This window comes from Tenrec ecaudatus, chromosome 4 (assembly GCF_050624435.1).
Source record: "Tenrec ecaudatus isolate mTenEca1 chromosome 4, mTenEca1.hap1, whole genome shotgun sequence".
NCBI lineage: Eukaryota > Metazoa > Chordata > Mammalia > Afrosoricida > Tenrecidae > Tenrec > Tenrec ecaudatus.
Genome location: NC_134533.1, coordinates 15,937,427 through 15,958,296, shown reverse-complemented (window position 1 = coordinate 15,958,296; position 20,870 = coordinate 15,937,427). Strand labels below are relative to the sequence as shown.

At 38.9% G+C, this 20,870-nt stretch overlaps 1 pseudogene; it reads left to right on the top strand.

The window, feature by feature from the left end:
- The first annotated feature begins 20,232 nt into the window (after positions 1–20,232).
- Positions 20,233–20,870, top strand: LOC142445646 (olfactory receptor 5B3-like; annotated as a pseudogene).

The following is a 20,870-nucleotide window of genomic DNA, read 5'->3' as shown; positions in this document are numbered from 1 at the left end:
ACAGTAGGTGGGGGAAGGGAGCGGTGAGCAAAGAACACCATAGACAGGGGAACAACCAGGAGGAAGTAGAGATCCTCGAGTGCGGGAGTAACAACAATCTAGCTGAGAGGAATTACTAAGAGGCAGAAGAATGGCAAGCAAGTTGGTGGAGCAGGAAGAAGGAAAAATGAACCGAGCAAAGATCTAGGAAGCAAAGCTATGAATAGAGGTGTGTATATATGTAAATATATTGATTCATAAAAAGAGTTATTGGCCTATGTACATATATTTATATGGAAATACACTGAGTTCGTGGATGGACTTTGAGCCTCTGCTCCATTTGAGGATACTTTGTTCTAATAAATGGCATTCTGTGATGCTTACCCTCCTGGCAGGATTGTTGAAGACCAAATGGGTGCATTAGCAAATGTGGTAAAGAAAGCAGATGGTGCTCAGTTATCAAAATATATAGTATCTTGGGTCTTAAAGGCTTGAAGCTAAATAAGTGGCCATGTAGCAGAGAAGCAACAAATCCGCATGAAAGAAGCACACCAGCCTGTGCGATCATGAGGTGTCCACAAGATCAGGTAACAGACATCAGGAGACCCCCACACAAACAAACAAATAGAATCATTTTGTTGAGAATGAGGGGTGCCATAGCAGAGACCCAAAATCCATCTTTGGACAATGAGATATCCCCTCACAGAAGGGTCACAAGGAAGGGATGAGTCAACCAGGGTACAGCATAGCACTGATGAACACACAATATTCCTCTGGTTCTTTGAGGATTCCCCACCCCCCCACTATGATGACCCCAGTCCTGACTTTCACTGCAGACTAGACCAGAGCATGTACATAGGTACAGAAAAGAGATAAGAGCTCAAGACACACAGAATCCAGTAACAGGAATAGGAGTAGCAATACCAGGAGTGTAGGGGGACGATGGGGAGAGGTGGGAAGAAAAGGGGGATGGATTGCAATGATTGACACACATAATCACACATCCCACCTCAGGGGTACTAACAACTGAAAATGTGGGGGAAGCGAGACAGCAGCCAGTGTAAGATATGAAAATAATTATAATTTATAGTTTATCAAGGGGTCACAAGGTGGGGAGGGAGGGGGAAAGGAGCAGCTGATACCAAGGGCTCAAATAGAAAGTGAATGTTTAGAAAATAATGGCAAAATATGTACAACTAGGCTCGATACAATTGATGCATGGATCATTGTAAGAGCTCCCAATAAAACGATCTTTTGGTTAAAAAATAAATAAATAAGAGTCACAGTCTCAGAAACCCACAGAGCAGTTCTGATGCTGTCCTGCAGGGTCACTTTGAGGTGGAACAGAATCAATGGCAATGTGAAGTCTCCAGAGAGCAGCTTGGAGCTTTGATGCCAACCTGGTGGGAGAGCATTCCATTGCTTATCAAATAATACCAGCAGGGCCACAAAATGATAGCAGTAGATTACCATACAGAAGGCTGAAATATATCTTGTACAGTCATAGTTAAAAGCATAGGTCTTTTATATGCAAACTCCAACATCATGCTTTGCAGACTGGATGAACTTGAAAGGGACGTAACATCATTTATCATTTCCTTTCACTCCATTGCACAGCCCAACAACAACAAAAGTTTTTCTTGGTGTCTTGCTGTGTAGGACTGTTTCTGGGTCTATTTGGGGCACTGATTCCAAAAGTGGCATCAGATAGACAGTGTTAGCTTTTGTTTCTTAGATAAGGTGTTCCATTTTATTTCCGCTAGTAATTAATGCTAATTTATTCATTCATAACCATATTTTTAAAAATGAGAATAATTCAGATGCACAAATCTTGAGATAAGATAAAAAAGTCAAGAAATATTTGATAAAGAAATGGTTACTAAGGGATTTGCAAGGGAAGCTGTTAGGAGCCCTGGTGGTGTAATGGTTGCACATTGAGCTATGATCAGCATGGTCAGCAGTTCAAAACCACAAGCACTTCTGCTGGAGAAAGACTGGGCTTTCCACTCTTACAAACTGTTACATTCTCACAAACTCACAGCGGATCCCTATGAGTCATCATTGGCTTCATGGCACTGAGTTTTGAGTAGGAAACCTGTGTTTGGATGCAAGGTGGCTACTTGGTTATACATCAAGCTTTCAATCATGCTGTTAGTGATTCAAACCCTTCTGTCACTGTGCAGCCTTTGAACGATTGAAAGATTTGAAAATGGAAAGAAGTCTCTGTGAGTTAAAATCAATCCGATGACAGAGGCTTTTTTGGTTGTGTTGCTATGGAAAGCTGTCCAATAAACACAGAGAGACTGTGAGTTGGATACCACAAAGGCAAAATACAGCTTGAAAAGAGCAAAAAAGGTCTGAGGGAAACAGAGGGAAATATAAGACCACAGAAATTTTAAAAATATATTGATGATCCAGATTTTGCTTCTTCAAATTATTCAATACCTATTTCAATACATAGAAATCAATGGATAATTCATTCTAAATGTTTCAGAGGTGAGGTTGTCTCCAAGATTCTTTAACAGAAAAGTGCTAGCTTTTCTGTTCTTACTTTCTATGCACAGGTGGAGAAGTTGTGTCATCTTATAACAAGAATGGAACATTTTTATTTAATAAAAGAGTTTGAATTCTGGCAGACCCATTTTGGGTATCAAAACATTTGAATATCTATTTATTATACCAAATTTACTCCATTGATTACAACTCATAGCAACCCTAGAGGACGTAGTTAAACTTCTGTTGTGGGTGTCTGAGGCTGGACGTCTTTATAGGGGCACTATGTCAACCTTCTGGTTAACTGTCAAACACCTAACCCACTTGGTATAGGGCTTTTATTCCGCATCTCAAAACTAGAGCTGGTCGCTGCTGTGATTGGAATCAGCAGGTCAAAGATCCCCAGAAATAAGTCTAAAATTTGAGGTAACATATGTGTGTCAGCCAGTGCTATCAAATCAGATTTATAAAATAAAATTATATTTTGGAAACTTTTCTTAGATATTTTAATTTGTACAGTCATTTACTTGTCTGAGGTTTAGGAACTTTGATGAAGTAAGATAGTGCTTCCAGAGAAGCATGTAATCGAAGGCCTTAGATCTTCTTATTAGGTTTTTTACCTCTCATGTGTTTTACTCTCCTAGCCTATACTAAAATCAACAACAACAGAAAAAGAAGCCCTGGTGGAAATGAGGTTTGTAATTCAAAACCACCAGTGAATCTGAAGGAGAAGATAAGGTTCATTTTGTAGAAATGTATGGTTCATAAGGTTGGTCACTGTGAGTCAGAGTCCATTTAATGGCAGTAGGTTTGGGTGTGGGACATATCTTATGTGCTCATGAGTGTTGAAAGTGTATTAGTCACATATTGGGCTACTGGAAGGTCGGCAGTTCAAAACCACCAGCCACTCTTCAGATAGGAGAGCAGGCTTTCTACTCTCATAAAGAGCTACAGGCTCAGAAGCCCTTATGTGATTTTTCCACATCACCATTCATTGTCCTTTATAGCTCATATTTAAGCTGATTCCACCTCTTTTTCCTTTATACTACTTCTTTATAGTTATTTATATGGACATTCAAGTTGAAATATCTTTTGATATTGATTTCCCACCTGATTCTCTCAACAATCCTGGAATTAACATGGAGAATTAACACTATCATTTTCTTTAAAATAAAATACCAAGATCAACCTAATTTAAATAATTTTTCGAAGACATACACACTCATACTAAGAAAGGAAGAACTCAGTGTCTTCTGGTAACTTTCCTGGTGTCACAGTATAAAATGTATCCTTAATAGGCAATCCATAATGCTTAGGATATGTACCTTTTGTCTATATGAAACAAAAACAATATATATTGAAATACTCAAATCTAAGGTCTTAATTCGAATCCAGGTAGGTGGATGCCTTGACACATTTTCCCAGTTTCCTTTATCGGTACTAATTTACATACACTGCATAGTTCACCTAAAGACTTACCTTGTGGCCTGAGCAAGGTAAACTACATATCCAGCATCTTCACATGAGTATTTCTCAAATAAGAAATTTGTCCATAAGCTTCTCTCGAAGTTCTTCTTTATGAATATTCAAAAGAGTAAATGCTCTTTAGTGGCAGAAAGAATATAGAGAACTCATTTGGCTTGGAATCAGCTAGCATGACTTGTAGTCTTGGATCTGTTGCTCCCTGTGTCAGATAAGTCAACTTCTTCAAGCCTCATATCAGGATAAGGAAATAATCTAAAAGTAGCTTCCCCAAGATCCTCTCTAAAAGACAGGTGTTATGATGAAAAATAAAAAGGGAACACTATGGTCACAATCAACGTCATTATTATTTGTGACTCTTCTGGACTCGTTTCTGCAGGATTTGTCATATCTCAGATTGAAGGAAGCTCCCTGTTATAAATAAGCAGATCTTAGCAATCAGATAAATGAATTAATGGTCAAAGTAGCCTTGATTCTTGCATTTTTCATTCTTATATGAGGCCAGTTGGATTCATGTGGAGATTTAAAAGGGTAAATGCTAGGAACCAGGAAGTAGTTAGGCTGTCATGGATCTCCCAGCTGACAAATCTCCCATGTGGGATACAAAAACTTTCTCCCACGTGACAAGGAAATGTGATTATATCATCCCTGGGGCCTCCACTTTGATTATTGAGGAGACTATGAATGGATTTGCATCACTTGAACTAATTATGTCTGGTAATGAACAAATTAACCTAAAGCATTAACTTCATAGAAGCAATGGGGTGTGATCCCCAAGGTCCATGGTTTGAAACCATCAGCTGCTCTTCAGCAGAAAGACATGGCTTCCTACTCCTGAAAGACTTACAGTCTCAGACACCCACAGGGGGCGTCGCTTAATTTGGCATTGACTGGAGGGCAGAGAGTTTGGGTTTGGGTTCAGTTTTTGTTGTATGTAACTCTTATGTGCGTTTGCTTGTTTAATTTCTGTCTTCCCCATTAGATTGAGCCCTGTGAATACATGAATATATTTACACAACACATAGCTATATCCAGGAATTTTATATAAATATAAAATTCTGTATATTTATGCTTATAAAGCATATTTAGTAATGCATTCATTATATATTTAAATATACACTTAAATAGTATATTTAAGAGTACAGATGATAGAAGAAATTATATTTCCCAAGAAGTTAAATTTTCAGCCAATCTTTAACATGACAAAGCATCTAGATGGGAAAGAAAATTGCTCTACACGAAATTTAAAGTGTATACTAAAGGTCCTAAGTTTCAAATAATATTGAACTATGTACAAAGCATAAAAATCGGATAAGAGGAAGAGAGATAGGCACTTTATTGAGAAGAATTTGTCTACATTCAATAATTTCAAACATTAGAAAGTGACGAGGAATCAATGCCATTGAAGGAAGAATCCATGCTTTAATGAAGTCATCATCAGTGAAAAATGAGGTTCGAAGAATTGATGGAATAATTATGAAAAGCTCCAAACACATACCTGAGGAACTAAACAGAATTCAGTCCAGGAGCGTTTCTTAGATGGAAATTCAACTCTGCTGGCACGTAGGCGCATCATAAAGATAATTAGTCACAGACCCACAAGGTTTTGAGGGGCTAGGGGATTTTGGCATACCACTGTGGAGGCTGGCTAGGGCTTGAATTTAGACCCACCATTGTGTCTGCCAGAGGCAGAACCATTTGGAGCCCGCAAGGGTTAACTCACCACAGCCGAGGTTTGCTGCTGCCGGCCTTGGGGCAGGGACTAAACACTTGCAGCTCCAGGGGCAGGGATCGGGGTTCAGCTACATTGTTACTTTTGTTTGCTTCTATTCTATATGTCCTTACACAGTCTCCATGAGCTTACTTTTTAATTTTTTCGCCCCTCTTTGTCTCTTTCCTGTTCTCTCACACTCCTCTGCTGAACTCTAGACCAATCCCCTTAGTCTAGAGCAATTACCTTTACCTATGTGCCACACCCAGCTAGGTGAGCTCCACCCTGTGCTGCTAGCCCAAGGATGAGGAAAGCACTACTGATGTCCACCAGGAGATACTCTGCCCAACTTCTTACCAGGGAATTCCTGCCTGTGTGCCTGGGGGACATAGGTAGCTCAGCCAACACTCGTCAACGTTCCAAACTGCTGCAGGAACCTCTGCCCAACTTCCACAACAACAAATCAGGCAACAAACCAGCCTTTTGGGGCAGTCTCCTGAGAGGGAAACCACAGGAGGATAAAGTGATTGGTTATTTCACAGTGAAATTAGCTGTAAGCTCTTCTAAGAGCATTGCAACAAGTCTCCTAGAGAGAGCCAGTGCTTCAAGTCCCGGGAAAATGGCACCTGGCTCCTCTAAAACAACGCAACGCAAAAAGCCATCAGCTACAACAACCTCAAAGAACAAACAGGAGAAACAAAAGGCAATGGCAGAAGATGTCCTGGAAATAATGACATTCATAGAAGAAGCAGACATTGACTTGCCACAGAAAGAAATTTTCAGAATGTTTCTTGGAATCATACAGGATATGGGGGTAAATACAGGAAAAGGAAGGAATGATAGAGGAGGTAAAGGCCATACACCAAAGGGAAAAACAGGAGCTTAGGAAGGAGATAACAAAAGCAAGTAGCAGAAAGACAGATCTTGAGAATCCACTGGAGGAAGCAAAGAACGGTATCAGTGACTTGAAGGACCACCAAGCAGACTTTAACAAATGTGAACAAAAATTTAGTATGATCAGCAGAGAAGTGGAAGAAAACGTAAGAGCTATGTCTGATGCTATGAAGCAGAACAACATTAAAATTATTGGCTTACTGGAGGAAATCACAACAAAGAATTCATCTGCAACAATAGTGAGAGAATTCTTGGAGGTAAACTTCCCCAGCTTAATGAATGAAAACCAGACAACCATTCAGGAGGCTGAAAGAACACCAGCTAGGCTGAATCCCAAGAAGAAGCCACCAAGGCACATAATAGTTAAACTATCCAACTTTGAGGAAAAGGAGAAAACCATGAGAGCAACTAGGGAAAAACAAACAATAACATATAAAGTTTCCCAAATAAGAAAATGTTTACACCTATCAGCAGAAACTATGAAGAAGAGGAGAGAGTGAAGAACATATTCCAAAAATTGAAGGAAAACAATGCAAACCCAAGAACACTCTACACAGCCAAATTATCGATCAAGATAGAAGGAGAAGTAAGAGTCTTCCCAGACAAGGAAAATCTCAAAAAATATGTTAGAAGAAACCCAGCCTTAAAAAAGATTTTTGTCGACCCAGTATGGGCAGAAGAACAACACTCACCAAGCATAAAAAGAGACTGCCACGTAGAACAACCTCACCCAGAGGGCAACAAAGAGAAAACAGACCACAAGATAACATTGGCTTAAGGATGGAAAGAAGTCAAGAGTGATACACACACACACACACACACACACACACACATATTTATGCACAACACACTAATGAGAAAGGAAAGTAGGAAAACACCGAACACAAAAGTTATGACATCACAGAGTCTGTAGATGGAGATAATAACCCTGAATATCAATAATCTGAACTCAGGCATTAAAAGACTAAGACTACCAAACTGGCTTAGAATGCACAAGCCATCAATCTGCTGCCTACAGGAGACACATCTCAAGGCTACAGACAAAAATAGGCTGGAATAAAAGGCTGGAGTAAGGTATATCAAGCAAGCAACAATTCAAACAAAGCAGAGGTTGCAAACCTAATCTCGAATAAAATTGACCTCAAAGTGCAAACCATAAAAAGAGATAAGGAGGGACCCTATATAATGCTCAAGGGAATGGTAGGCAAAGAATCACTAAGCATTGTAAATATATATTTCCCAAATGAGTGACTGGCTGAATACATCAACCAAACACTCCAAAAGATGAAAAAGAAATCACAGCCTAAACAATTATATTGGGTGACTTCAATACACCACTCTGAGAAAGAAAGATCAGAGGAAAAGAAACTCAGCAAGGAGGTCAGAGATCTAAATACTACAATTAGACAATTTGACCTGATAGATATTCACAGAGCTTTTCATCCAAATACAAAAAAAAATTCAAATTCTTCTCAAGCCAGCATGGCACATATTCAAAGATAGACCACATGCTAGGGTATAAGGAAGATCTACATAAATTCAAGCACATTGATATCATAAAGACCTCTCTCTCTCTCTGACCACTGTGTCATAGGCTTGAAATCAACAAAAGGAAGACGAAGAAAACAAGAGTAAACAATTGGAGGGTGAATAACTCTCCACTGTAAAAGGAGTGCACACTGGCACAGATCAGAGATGAAATTAGGAAATTTGTAGAAACCAATGAGAATGAGAACAAGATGTACAAAAACCTATGGAACACAGCAAAGGCAGTCATCAGAGGAAGTTCCATAGCAATACATGCACACCTGAGAAAGGAAGAGAGACTCATGATTGATATGCTGGCACAAAATTTACAACAACTAGAGCAGAGGCAGCAGGACACTCCTACTAACAGCAAAAGAAAAGAAATTATAAAAATCAGGGATGAGATCCAGGAGAGGGAAAATAAGAAAACTATGGAAAAAATTAATGCTGCTAAAAGTTGGTTCTTTGAACAGATAAACAAAATTGACAGACCACTGACAAACCTAACCAAAGAAAAGAGGTATCAAATTTCAGTAGCAAGAATAAGGGATGACTGAGGGGACATTAAAACAGATCCTAATGAAATCAAAAGGATAATTACACAGTTCTATGAAGGATTGTACTCCAATGAATTAAAAACATTGGAAGACATGGACAAATTACTGAAAAACAATCCCTCCCTAGACTATCCTCAATGGACGTCAAGAATCTCAACAGACCCATAGCAACAGAAGAAATAGACAAGTTTATAAAGGGATTATGAACAAACAAACAAAAAAACCCCAAACCAGATGGCTTCACTGGAGAATTCTACCAAACATTTAGGGAAGAACATCAATCCTACACAAACTCTTCCAGAACACAGAAAAAGATGGTACACTCCTGAACTACTTCCATGAAGTTAGTATAACTCTAACTCCAAAACCAGGCATGGATCGCACAAGAATCGAGGACTACAGACCAATATCCCTAATGAACATCAATGCCAAAATCCTTAAGAAAATATTAGCCAACAGACTACAAATGTATATCAAACAAATAATTCACCATGACCAAGTGGGATTCATACCAGGGATGCAGGGATGGTTCAACATACGAAAGACCATTAGTATTATTCGTCACATTGACATGAAAAACTATAAGAACCACATGATAATATCAATAGATGCAGAAAAAGAATACAAAAGCATCCAACACCAATTCCTGTTTAAGACACTTGAGAAGATAGGAATCAAAGGACAATTCCTCAAGACAATACAAACTATATATGAAAAACCAACATCCAACGTGGTAGTCAATGGAGAAAAGACTAACACAATCCCCCTGAAAAAGGGGACCAGACAAGGATGGCCCTTGTCCCCCCTCTTATTTAATATCATGCTGGGCATTTTAGCTAACAGCATAAGGCAAAGAAGAGACATCAAAGGTATTCATCTGGGGAAGGAAGAGGAGGAACTATCATTATTGGCAGATGATAAGATTTGCTTTATGGAAAATCCCAAAAGCTCCACAAGGGGAATAGTGGAAGCAATAGAGGAGTTTGGCAGAGTGGCAGGATACAAGATCAACAAACAGAAGTCAATTGGACTGTTATACACGTTGGATAAGACCACAGAAGAGGACATCAGAAAGGTGGTACCCTTCACAATAGCCAAGCACAAATTGAAATATCTAGGTATATATCTGACTAAAAGAACAATAGATCTATACGGGGAAAATTACAGAACACTGTTACAAAAAACAAAACAAGAGTGACCTCAACAAATGGAAAAATATCCCATGCTCATGGATTGGAAAACTCAATATAGTCAAGATTTCAGTTCTGCCAAAGGCACTATATAAATTTAATGCAATCCTAAAACAATTACTCTCATTGTTCTTCAAGGAAATGGAAAAACTGATTACCAACTTCATATGGAGAGGGAAGAAGTCCAGACTTAGCAAAGAACTCCTCAAGAAGGACACGGTGTGTGGGCTTGCTTTACCTGACTTTAGCACATACTGTACAGCCACCGTTGTCAAAACCCCATGGTATTGGTACAATGACAGATACTCAGACCAATGGAAAATAACTGAAAATCCAGAAATAAAATCATCAGCATACAGACAATTGATCTTTGATAAGGGCCCCCAAAACATCAAATGGGAAGCAGATGCCCTCTTTAACAAGTGGTCCTGGAAAAAATGGATTTAATGAAGCAAGACCCTTATCTCACTCAATGCAAAAGAATAAACTCAAGGTGGATCATAGACCATGAAGTTAAACCCCAAACTATTAGGGCCATCAATGAGGGAATTGGGACCAACTTGAGAACTTTGGCACAAAAGGACAAGTTCCACATGAGTCCTTTGAGGTAAACTTTTTAAAAATGCAAAAAGGGATAGGGGAAAAGCTACTGTATACAAACATTCCTGGGGTGAGGACCAGGTAATATGTCAGGGACCAGACCAAATTCAGGGATACACATGGTAGACAACTAAAGAGGAGGTGGGGAAAGGAAAATAATAATAAAAACCAAATGGGTAGCGGGGGCACAGGGCACTAACCCATCCAAGGGGAGGGTACTGTTTATATCTCCACAGGGAAAGAGGGACTAGACTTCAACCCAGTGTTCCAAGATGTGAATGCAACATGCCGGCATCTAGTAAGGAACCAGTGGAGAGGTCTGGGGGCCGACCCCAATCCCAACTACTAAGTGGACACCTGCCCCCTCCCCTCAGAAGAATTTATTTCAAAGGACGGCATTGAATCTGTAGCTCCGGGAGAGCGACATATCTGATCAGAGCACACAGGAGCAGATAAAGGGGGAGGAGGAGCGAGTGTTGCACATCATGGCCCACCAGGCCTTGAGGAGGATGTTCCTGATTAGAGCAGCCAGTTGACAGAGAGGATCATGTGGTTGGCTCCACCATGAGACACAACGCCCCTCATTGACCCATAGCCCTACAGGAGACAACACTAGAGAGACAGTGGAGGAATTGCACCGATCTGATGCCGCCACATTGAGGCAAAGCACTAAGGGGGTACAACAGAACAGCAAGGGAGTGGAGCGATGAGGTCTCCAGGGAATGCTGAAGGTGGAATTTGGGGCCAAGGTGTGGTGCCCCAACAGGCTGGACTAGAAAAGCCTCCTAAAGGCCAACAAATGATCCTAAAATTAACTGCAGACATTTCTTTCTTGTTGTGTTTTGTTTTGTTCTTTGTCAGTGGTTTGTTGTTGTTTTGTTGGATATTGTTGCTTGGTTTTGCTCTGTCTTGTTTTTGTGCATGTTATTATCTCCACAGGTCTGTCTAAATGAGATAGGCTGGATGAAAAGCTGGAGGAAAAACAACAGGACTGACAGTTCCAGAGGGAAATGGGATAGGGGAGGTGGGCAGTAAGGAGGTGGTGTTAACAAACCCAGGGACAAGGGAACAACAAGTGATCCAAATTGGTGGTGAGGTGGGTGTGGCGGGCCTGGTAGGGCATGATCAAGGGTAATGTAATGAAGAGGTATTGCTGAAACACAGGTGGGGATGGAGCATGATAGTGTGAGAGGAGGAAAATCAAGGGAAATAGAGGAAAGAGCTGGGAGGCAAAGGGCATTTATAGAGGTAGACAAAGACATGTACATATGTGTATATATATATAATGGGGAAATAGATCTATGTGCCTATATTTATAGGTTTAGTATTTAGGTGGCAGGACATTGGGCCTCCACTCAAGTACTCCCTCAATGCAAGAATATTTTTTTCTACTAAATTGACATTCTATTATACTCACCCTCCCGACACAACCGCTGAAGACAAAGCAGGTGAATAAGCAAATGTGAGGAAGAAAGCTGATGGTACCCGGCTAACAAAAGATATAGCAACTCGGGTCTTAAAGGCTTGAAGATAAACAAGTGGCCATCTATCTCAGAAGAAACAAAGCCCACATGGAAGAACACACCAGCCTGTGTGATCACGAGGTTCTGAAGGGATCAGTCATAAGGCATCAAAGAACAATAAATCATATCATTGGGTGCACACCTCCGTGATACGATCACTGAGGACAAATGGGTGCATAAGCAAATGTGGTGAAGAAAGCTGATGGTGCCTGGCTATCAAAAGAGATAGAGTCTGGGGTCTTAAAGGGTTGAAGTAAACAAGCGGTCATCGAGCTCAGAAGCAACAAAGCCCACATGGAAGAAGCACAACAGCCTGTGTGATCATGAGGTATTGAAGGAAGCAGGTATAAGGCATCATCAGAACAAAAAAGTCCTACCATAGTGAATGAAGTGGGAAGTGCCGAGTGAAGACCCAAAGCCCATTTGATGGCCACTGGAGATCCCCTTGCAGAGGGGTCTAGGGGAGGAGATAAGTCAGTCAAGGTACGATGTAACACCAATGAAGAACACAGCTTTCCTCTAGTTCCTAAACGCTTCCTCTTCCCACCCCCCACGACCACTATCATGATCTGAATTTTACCTTGTAAGTCTGGATAGAGCAGAGGATGTATATGGGTGCATATAGGAGCTGGAGGCACAGGGAATCCAGGGTAGATGATACCTTCAGGACCAGGGGTGTCAGTGGCGATACTAGGAGGGTAGAGGGAGACTGGTTTGGAAAGAAGGAAAAGGTTATAAGGATCTACATGTGACCTCCTCCCCGGAGGACGGATAACAGAAAAGGGGGTGAAGGTAGACATCGGACAGGGCAAGATATGACAAAATAATCATTTATAAATTATCAAGCGTTCATGAGGAAGGGGGAGCGGAGAAGGAGGGGTAAAAAGAGGACCTGATGCAAAGGGCTTAAGTGGAGAGCAAGTGCTTTGAAAAAGATGAGGGCAATGAATGTATAGATGTGCTTTACACAATTGATGTATGTATGGATTGTGATAAGAGTTTTATGAGCCCCTAATAAAACTTTTAAAAAAATTTTTAAATAAACAAGTCCAAAAAAACACAATTGATGCATGTATGGATTGTGATAAGAGTTGTATGAGCCCCTAATAAAATGATTAAAAAATGGTTTGAATCTGTATAATATTTGGAGGCAATACAGTTTAGTGGTTGCCTTGGGAAGAAATTGGGGGGAAAAAAATGGCCAAAATGAAGCCTGGGATTTTTTTAGGTGATGAAACTCTCTACATGGTGATTGTCAAATTAGTTATATGATCATAGATGCTGAAAATTTGATAATTCCACACCACAAATTATATAACTTACTATATGTGCTTTAATTAGAAAATAATAAAGAAAAGAAAGATAAGAAAAAGAAAAGGCTAATTGCAAAAAAAAATTGTGTGCATACTAAATGTAGGTAGGTCTCCAGAGGCGATATGTTTGCTTTTTCCTAAAAAATAAGATACAGAGTTATAGATGCCCTCATAGGGGGTCCTCTGAGATTTCTAGGTCTTTATAATTCTCCCATGGTTTCCTTGCATTAGTTTGTGAAGCTGAAACCTCACTCCATGTGACATCGATTGGAGGAACCAGATGATATGTAGGTCCCTTTGTTGATATCAACCCAAAATTAATGCTTTCAGTTGTTAGAATATATGCCAGGCTTTGCATTTGCTGTGATCCAACTCTATCCAGAGAAACACCTGGCCAATTGCAGCGAGCTCAACCACATCGAGGGAAACACCCCCTAAGAAACGCCAGATTGAATGACTCAAAGATTAATGCCTTCGTGACTTCTTTTGTAGATCTTTATCCATTTTCTCTTCGTAATAGGCATTATGTCAATTAATTGGGAAACATTTATGATTACCTTATAAATAAGGAGGAGGCACTTGAGTACTGAAAGGGTAGAAAAAGAATTCATGGTTAATCAGGGTTTAAAATCCAGCTTTTTAAGTACAGTTTTTTTTTCTTTTTTCTTTTTTGTTCACCATACCCAGATTTAGAGACTGCTGAGCCTTTGGACCAGCACCTGAGAGAAACATCCCATAATAGTATTTCTGCATTGCTCCATGGCTAAATTTCTTACTTGAAACTCACAGTTCAGATTTGCCTGTCTCTTTTGAACACGAATGAGGGCAAACTCTGTATTTTATATCCAATTTTACTGAGCAATATAATTCCTGCAGAACTGGTAGGGAAAGTATATATAATTTACTTGATCCCTAAATAAAATATTGGAAAAATTTTTCTGAAATGATGAAGACTGGTTTATTATAAATGTCAAAATGTCTATCAGTAGATCGTTTCGATGATTTTGAAATATGTGGTGTTCCAACAGAGATAAACAACAAAAAACTCAGTGTAATTAAGTAGATGTCGATTTCACTATATTCACTATAGGTGTCTGATTGTGGTAGCAATTGTATACTTCCCCTTGATGTGATTGAACTATGGACTGATTAATAATAAATTTTAAAATCTAAAATAGAATATAAATAAATATAAAATTTTAGTGTATAAGAAGACACATACATACACACAGAAAAAGAAATTTCTCTCCAGCACATTGAGTCTAGCATAAAATTCTGTTACATTTTTCAACAAGGACATTTTATCATTGAGTTGGATTTTTTTAAAAATCACATTAAAACATTATTTACTTAAAAAGTTTTTTAAAAGACCAAAATAAAACATGAAACTTTTTTCACTTTAACCGTTTTGTTAACATATAATTCACATACCATACAATTCAATGATTTAAATATCCTAAAAGATATTTGCAATCATCACCAAAATAAATTTAGAACATTCTCTTCATTATTGTACGCATTATTATTAAGTCCTCATTCCCCTCCCCAACCACTCCTTCCATAACTCCAAGAAGCTATTAATCTAGTTAGTGTTTCTATAAGGTTACCTCCCCTGGATTCCATAGCCCCCCCACCTCCCAACAAGGATTTAATATAAAGGCAAACAAGCAAACTAACAAAAAACCCAATAACAAAAACAAAATAAAACTCGGGAAAATCACAATCCAAAAAAACTCAGAGAATAATGAAAGCTAGGACAAGTTTTAAATAAGTTAAAAGGGAGAACAAATTAAATGTTGAACTTGCATTAATTGACTACATTTGCATTAATCCACTTTTCAAGGATATTTATCTGATAGCAAGGCTATTTATAGGCCTGGTCAAGGATGAGAAGGGATTCTTCAAAGGCTTGTTCAACACGGGAACACTTCTAATGGGTTTTGCGCTTTCACTGTCATCCATAGCATTCTGCAAACAAGATGCTCAGAATTAAAGCACTAATATAATTCCCTCTTCTGGTCTTGGATGTTATTGCTTACAATCCTTGGATCAGATTACTTAGGCTGGTATGCTTCTTCTCTGTGGACTTGGCTGTTGTTAAAGACAAGCATTTAAGGCCGGAGTATTATTTTTTTCTGATAGCGAGGCACCATCTTTACTATATAACTTACCATACTTTACTATATAACTCCTATTTCAGTAATCTCATCATGAAGTCAAGTATGTAGTGGATTCAGATCATGAAGACTAATTGTTCTTAGATTAGGGTTTATGATTAACTCTGAGCTTAAAAAGTAATTCATATTTCAATGGTTCACATACATCCTTAGTCCAGCATTATTATTTTATTTTGTTGGGGAAGATTATAAATAACCCCCATTGGTCACGAAGAGCCGCTGGGAGCAGGTACCAGCCATCAAAGAACAAAAAACCAGATCATCATGAATGAGGGGGTTTGCTGAGTGGAAATCCAAAGCCCATCTGGAGGCAAATGGACATCCCCTTACAGAAGGGTCGAGGGGAGAAGACGAGCCAGTCAGTGTTCAGTATAGCAACAATGAAACATACAACTTTCCTCTAGTTCTTTAATGCTCCCCCACCCCTCCACTATCATGATTCTAATTCTACCTTACAAATCCCACTATACCAGAGGATGTACACTGGTACAGATAAGAACTGAAACACAGGAAATCCAGGACAGATAAGCCCCTCAAGACCAATAATGAGAGAAGCCATACCAGGAGGGGAAGGGGAAGGTGGGATAGAAAGGGGGACCCATTCACAAAGGTCTACATATAACCCCCTCCCTGGGGGACAGACAACAGAAAAGTGGATGAAAAGAGACATCAGACAGTGTAAGACATGACAAAATAATAATAATTTAGAAATTATCAAGGGTTCATGAAGGACGGGTTATAGGGAGAGAGGGGGCAAAATGAGTAGCTGATTGATACCAAGGACTCAAGTAGAAAGAAAATGTTTTGAGAATGATGATTGCAACAAATGTACAACTGTGCTTCACACAATAGATGTAGGTAAGAATTGTGATAAGAGTTGTACGAGCCCCAAATAAAATTATTTTGAAATGAAAAACTAGATATTAAATTAATATTGATTTACTTTTAAAATAAATAAATAACCCCCATTGGAACACATAGTAATGCATTCTGGAGACCAGTGAAAGCTCAAAATTAATTTGCAGAGTACTGATGTGGATTATTAACAGTACCATTAATTTAGCCAATGAAATTTAGAATCTTGTTGAGAAAGATAGAGTATACATGTATAGAACAGATTTTCATAGTAAAATACATGAAATATTGACTTGCAAGGATTAAAACAAAGATTTTTGAAAGAACTGATTGGTCTTTTCTTTCCCTTCTAAACATAAGAAATTAACCCCAGCTGAAGTGGGGCTTGCTCTGATTAAGTGGTTTTTAATATGTACAAATAAGGGAATATGTGAATCTTGGGAATTGTTTATGCAAGCAATGAGGGTTGGATATAGAGTAAAACCTTCAGTAGTCTTCATTCACTAAAGCGGAGCTATGTCTTCTGTGCTAAGACATGTCATTAAAAAACAAGGAGTGTATTAAAATGGCAAACATAGCGGTTTTTAATTGTCAGCTTTTGGACACCCCAAAGCATAATTTTTGAGCCAAATATCAGTGATATCCAAATCCATAACCTTGGGATAGTGATCATTTGCTTCTGCTCAGTGTAAAGCATTTCATCCTTAAGTTCAACTGACTATTTCAGTTCCTTTAATCTACTGTGGGTGTGTAAGGTAAAGTGTGGTGTGCTAAGTGGAGTTTCCAAAGCAGATCCTTCTGAGGGGGCCTATGAAGGATGGTGTGCACATTGGACAGTCAAAGTCTAAAGTCCTGGTGGTCTATAGCATGAGCCTGCATCACCAAGGTCTGTATAGAAGCTCAGTCACAAGTGCCTGATTAGGAACGTTATTATACTGGGTGTGTTCTCCCACAGGGAGGGGTCTATATAAGTAATGTTAAGTATTGTTCCTTCTCTTCTGCTTTATTCCATCAATGTGGGTGATTAGAACAGCTACCCTGCATCAAGTTGCGTCTGAAATTAGGCGTGCGGATGAAAGGAAAAGAAAGAGACATATACAAAGCATGGGATTGGGAGGACAACAGTCTCATGGACTGAAGCACCTAGTATATTCAAAGCTTGTTTTTTATACTCTTCTTACAAGGGAATGGTTACAAAACAAACATCAAAGAACTTGCTTTAAAAAGCATTCTGAACCTCGTATCTATGCAGATGTTACTTAACTAGTCACATTTTCTGAACACTTGAATAATAACAGCCCTATATTCTAAGATAAGCACAAGGAAATGCAAGGTTCAAAAGAATCTTAAAGAGGTCTTAAGGAACTGAGTTATCTCACACTGCTTTTAGCTGCAAGGTCATAAAGAACTGAGTTATCTCACAGTGCTTTTAGCTGCAAGGTAAACAGAGGCACAGGGGACTAATTAGTCACCCACCAAGAAACACCTGGATCAGCCAACCTCCTACACATCAGCAGAGGTAAAATCACTTTCTCTGAGGCAGATATCCCTGCCCACATCTGGATATGAATTTCCATTAAGGTTTATTGAGCACCTTGTCTGAGTGTCTATTGATTTGGGGTGACTGTGGAATAATGCTATATGGCAAGAATGGATTGATCTATTCTCTCAGCCCTCAGCATGAGGAACGCACCCCTGCTGAGGAGAGGCCTATTCTGATAAAGTGATTTTTAAGATGTACACATAGGGGAGTAATACATGAATCTCCATCATTAGGCTGGCATAGTATCTCAATGCTTGGGAAACCAAATTATAGTACCTGACCCAAGTTCAGATACCTGCCTTTGTCTTGGCATTTGTATTTTAATTATTGATCTCTATAGTTTTTAGCCTTTCTTGATTGACCAAATCTCCTCAGCACAATGGTTTCCAGGTTCATCCATTCCATGAGGTGCTTCATGGTCTTGTCAGTGATTTTTTTTAGGATGTATAGTATTCCATTGTGTGGATGGTCCAGAGTTTCTTTATCCAGTCTTCTACTCATGGTACTTTGATCGATTCCTGCTTCTGGCAATTGTGCACTGCGCTGCAATGAACATGGGAGAGCAGAGAAATAGCAACTCTTTAAGCAATAGAAGGTTCCTACATGAGTTGCTGATAGTTATACTCTCTTATAACCTGTTGGCATAGTGGGTTCTGAGTTGGGCTGCAAATTAGGAGTTTGAAACCACCAACTACTGCATGGAAGAAAGATGGTGAGTTTTTACTTCTTTAAAGATTTATGGTCATAAAAACCCACCGGGGGGGGGGGGATTCTACGCTGTCCTGTAGATTCCGTGTGAGTCAGAATCAATGGGATGGCAGTGATTTTTTTCTTTGTGTGTGTGTATGTGATATAGAGAGACAGAGATCTCACCCTTATTATTACTAACATATCTACATTTTTTGGCAGTAGATGGCCAATAGAACAGGCTTCTCTTTTCTCAGAAGAGGGTTTAAATGAATCCTCATGATCAATAGATAATTATAAATTAAAACATAGTTTATTCGATTCTCAATAGTCCTATAGAAACAATACCACTAAAAAATGTTTACTGTTGTGATGAAATTAACTGAAAATATATAGTTTATACAAATATATAGTGTAATATATATATGGATTGATGAATAAAATGCATGTTTAAAGTGGGCATGTATCTATAAGCTGTGTAGACATAATCTTTCTAAAGCCAGACTTCTAGGGGAAACGGTTAAAGATTGGGAGGAAGATGATAGGCAGTAGTGATTATCAGACGATATGTAAAAATTTCAAATCAAATAAAGGTGTAAAATATTGGTCCCACAGAGAATAAAATATTTTCAATCATACAGCTTGCCACTACAACAGATATGCAGGGAAAATGAATCCCAAATCTATGTTGTTTTGACCTTTGATCTCTGTACTTCTGCTATGGGACAATAATGACAGAAATAATGTTCTCAAGAAAAAACATGAGACGTTTTTGATGTAAAATGTGGTGTGGATTTCAAGAGGGAGTAGAGGTTTTAGAAAATGGTGGGATCTTACAAAGAAAAATGACACACCAGCCTTCAGGGGGTGTTTTTTCCCAACTCTTTGTAGCACCCTCAGATCTCCCAATTATTAGACAATGTATTCACAAACATTTAACATGAACAGCATTAAGGTTAATTAATGTAATTTCATTAGATTCTGTTAAGATTATTAGATTCGAGAGCCCCCATTTGAATTCTAAGACTGGCTTTACAAGTTAATACTTCTGTAAACTTGAATAAATTACTGAACCTTGTGGCTCATAAATTAAGCAGAGGTTTGAACTAAGTAATCAAGGTGGTTGATGGAAGGAATACATGTACATGCACATAATGGAAGTAATATCAGAATCTATGTTCACTAGGATAGAATAAACTGTATGGACAGTTAATGTCATTCCAGACATGTCATCAAGTCCACATGACTACTTTTCTGTAGCTCAATGTCATCAAGTCCACATGACTACTTTTCTGTAGCTCAGTCTAAAAAGTTATAAAATTTTAAATCGAGAAGTTGAGATTCTTCAAATTTAACAGTTTATAATTCTCTAGATAATGAATGTGTTTAATGTTATGGCTAAGTCCATGTTTCCTTTATGGAGAACCTTGAAATAAAAATTTACTTATAATAATATCAAGTCCATAGTCTTTCAATATTAAATAATTTGATTTCACTGTATTCTTTTTTCTGATTAATACTCTCTGCTTTCATACCTCATTCCTATAGAGCATCTCCTGGTTCCCAGATACAATCAATGAAGAACAAGACAGAAGTGACTCAGTTTACCCTGGTAGGACTGACAGATGACCCTGAACTGCAAATCCCTCTCTTTATCTTATTCACTCTCATTTATCTTGTCAGTTTGCTGGGGAACCTGGGATGATCCTGCTGGACTCTCGTCTCCATACACCCATGTACTTTTTTCTCTGCAATCTCTCTCTGGTGGACTTTGTCTACTTCTCAGCTGTCACTCCTAGGGTCATGACTGGGTTTCTCATGGGAGACAAGATCATCTCCTACAACCCCTGTGCAGCTCAAATGTTCTTCTTTGCAGCCTTTGCCACTACAGAAAGTTACCTCTTGGCCTCCATGGCCTATGATCGTTATACAGCAGTGTGTAAAGCCCTACATTACACCACCACCATGACAACGAGTGTGTTTGCTTCTCTAGCCATTGCTCCCATCTCTGTGGTTTCCTAAATGCCCCCCTTCACACTGCACATACATTCCATCTCTCCTTCTGTAACTTCAATGTGGTCCATCACTTTTTCTGTGATGTTCCAGCAGTCACGGTTCTTTCTTGAGCTTATAGATATGTTAGTGAGATGAATCATGGTTTTGTTTCAATATCTTTTCTGCTCTCCTGGTCATCTTGGTATCCTACCTGTTCATATTCATCACCATTTTAAAGATGCAAACAGCTGAGGTATCGATACTGGAAAGGTTTATCCACTTGTGCCTCGCATCTCACTGCTGTCTTCATCTTCTATGAGACAATGATCTTCATCCATCTATAA